Source organism: Aspergillus mulundensis, assembly GCF_003369625.1.
Source record: "Aspergillus mulundensis strain DSM 5745 chromosome Unknown scaffold_13, whole genome shotgun sequence".
Taxonomy (NCBI): Eukaryota; Fungi; Ascomycota; class Eurotiomycetes; order Eurotiales; family Aspergillaceae; genus Aspergillus; species Aspergillus mulundensis.
Genome location: NW_020797901.1, coordinates 571308 through 574886, shown reverse-complemented (window position 1 = coordinate 574886; position 3579 = coordinate 571308).

The following is a 3579-nucleotide window of genomic DNA, read 5'->3' as shown; positions in this document are numbered from 1 at the left end:
AAAAAATAGGGTAAATTAATAGTTTAAAATATTACTTAATACTAGGGCTAATATTAATTTTGTTTTAGTTTAATATTTATAAAAGTAAGGTATTAAAATAAATATTAACTGCATGGTATAGCTAGTTTAATATATTAATAATATTTTTACTTTTTACTACGGGCGTTTGCAAGCCCGTACTTAGGTTTATAATTTAAAAAAAGTTATAAAAATATTTAACTTAATATATTATATTATTAATTTTATTTATAAAAACTACCAAGCAGTCCTAAAATATCCCTAAATAATTAAATTAAATTTAGACCTCCACCTTATTATAGTAAAATAGACTTAGTAAAATTATATATTTTTTATTAAAATTAAAATATTATAAAAGTTTATAAAAACTATGCGCAAGGAACTAGTACTTATAATATTTTATTAATTAAAAAAAATTAAAAAAAAAGTAAAGGTGGTCCTGCCACCCTAGTATATTTACTAAAGTAAAGTTTTTTTTAAGCAAGAAGCTGCTTAACTTTTAACTAGTAAAGTAAAGTATAAAATCTTACTAAAAAAAGGTAAGAAGCCTTTATAGGGTCCTATTTATAGTTTTTTTTAATATAAGTTATAAATATTAAAAAAGTATTTTAATAAAATACTTAAAAAAAAATAAATTAGGCTATTTTAAAGTAGTGCTAAAGCGCTAGTGCTTTTTATTTAAAAATTTAATAAATTTTTATATTTTTATGTTAACTATCGCGAATTAAATATAATAACTAACAAGAATTATTATTTATTACCATGTATTAATAAATTAATAAATTAGCTAGTAAATATAAAATATTTTACCAAGCTAAATCTACGTGACATGTATTATAAAATATAAATTAAAAGGGAAAATAAGTAAAAAATGGCATTCTAGACTTATTATAGTTATTATAAGTATATAATTATACCTTTTAGCTTAATAAATATGCTAGCTATATTTTAATTTTATATAAATATAGCTATAAGCAGGATTCTTAATAAATTTTATATTATTTATTTTAATAACATTCTTATTTTTTTAAAAATAAAAAAAAAATATATGCACCATGTTTAAAAAGTTCTTAATTAATTAAAAAGGCATAATTTATATGCAAAATTATTAAAATATAATTTTTATAAAAAGAAGGTAAAGTTTTTAGGCTTTATTATTAAATAAAAAAAAATATTTATTAATCTAGACCATAGCTGGACTGTTACTAATTAGCTAGAATTAATATTATTTTATAAGTTATAGGTTTTTTTAGGCTTTGTAAACTATTTTTAATATTTTATTTTTAGTTATACTAAAATAATATGTTTAATAACCTAGCTTTTAATAAAAATAGTAAAAAAATATAAAAGCAGGCCTTTTTTATTTTTTATTAATATAAAAAATATATTTAAAAAAATTAAGTTAAACTTTATTAAACTACTAGTACTACAGCACTTTAATCCTAAAAAAAAGATTTTTATTATTATTAATATATTAGGGTTTGCTATTACTAAAATTATTATATAGCTAAAGTAAAAAAAGTTACTTAGTAAAAAAAAATAGGACTAGTGGCGCCTTGTGGCCTTTTATTTTTATTAATTATATAAATTAAAGCTTTGCTATAAGGTCTATAATTAAAAACTACTTATAGTAATTAAATACTTTAAAAAGTGGTGTTATTACCTTAAGGGCTTTTTATATTTTATACATATGTAGTGTAATTATAATAACCTACGCTATTTTTTTATAATAAAGGTTTTAAACTAAAAGTAGGTATAATAGGTAAAATTACTTATGGCTTATAACTTTAAAATAAAATATAAGCCAGGTAAGTATAATTTAGTAAATATACTATTATAGTAATTAAATTATATAATAAAAAATAAAAAGTATTAAGTTAGGATGCTCCTTACTTTATAAAAAAAGTTAAGTTTATTTTTTTAATAAACTACTGCTAAAATAATATTAAAAAACCTAGCTATTTTTCCGCGTGGTTAGGCTTGTAAGTATTTAAAACTTTTAAGTTTTAAAATATTTATTATAAAGGTAGTAAGTAAAAAAAAAACCGCTAGACTAGTTATAAATATTCTTTAGTAATAATTAATTACAGCCTAATAAAAAAACACTTTTATAAGTTAATTATAATAGTAGCTTAAAAATATAATCCTTGTTAATTTAGGGCAGGCCTTTTTTATTATTAAATAGCGTAAGAAAAAAAAACTTTTTTTTTATAAAAATATTATTTATATACCTCCCGTGCCCGCGTTGTAATATAAAATTATAAAATAATATTATAATAATTTTTATACAGGCTACTTTAACTATAAAAAAATTATTAAATTACTTGCCCGCAAGTTTTAATAAAAAAAGCTTAATAAAAATATACATGCATATATTAAAAAATATTTTTTATACTAAAAGTTTAAGGTTTTAAGGTAGCTACCTTAGGGAAGTTTAATATTTTTTTTAGTATTAAATATACCGTAAAAAAATATCTTTATAAACTTTATTATTAGCCTACCTTTATTAAAGTATAAAGGGCGTGTTTATAATATAATTTTAGTAATTATAAATTAATTTAGCAAGAAAATAAAATATTTTTTTATTATTAATAAAATTACTGCGGAGAAGTTAGCTAACTTATTTATTAAAAAAATTATATATAATACAGGGTTACCCCGGAGCATAGTAATAAATTAAGGTTTATTTTTTACTTTAAAGTATTAAATAGCCTTTTATTAAGCACTGTATATTAAGCAATAACTTAGTATAGTATATTATTTTTAATTAAATAGTTAAATTAAGTGCTAGAACTAAACACTTAAGGTGTATTTATATATATATTATAACTATTAGTAAAATAACTAGGTGTTATACTTACTGCTAGCACGCTTTACTTATAATAATTTAAAAAATAACTTAACTAGCTATACTTTGCTTATGGTAAGCTATGGGCAGGAACTAGTAATTTTTAGGCTTAAAAACCTAGGGAAATTAATATTTTATTTTTTTATTAAAAAGTGCTTATATTATTTAAAATAGCTTTATAAAAATTTATAGGATTATATAAATAAGGCGCAAAAAAAGTAGGTACTTTACTATAATTAAAAATATTATTTAGCAGAATTTAAGGTCGGAGATAATGTTTTAGTATTTTTAAAAAATATTAAATTAATATATTTAAGTAAAAAACTTAACCTAAAATATAATAAACCCTTTAAAATTAAATTTATTATTAAAAAGTAGGTATATTAGCTCCAGCTTACTAGTATATATAGTTAGTTAAAAATTTATTTAGTATTTTATATCTTTTTTTTAAAGCTATTTATATAGTAAGATAAGCCTAAGGGGGAAAAGAAGTAACCACTAATTATAAAGTTAGTTAATAAAAAAAAAAAATAGGAAGTTAAGGCTATTTTTAAAAAATAATAAATTTATAAATATAATAAATTTTTTATTAAGTAAAAGGGCTGGCCTAGCTATAAAAACTTATAAAAACTATTTTTTAATTTTAAGCATGTATAAAAAGCCCTAGTAAATTATAAAAAACTAGCTATAATAACACTAGTTTACTACTAGTT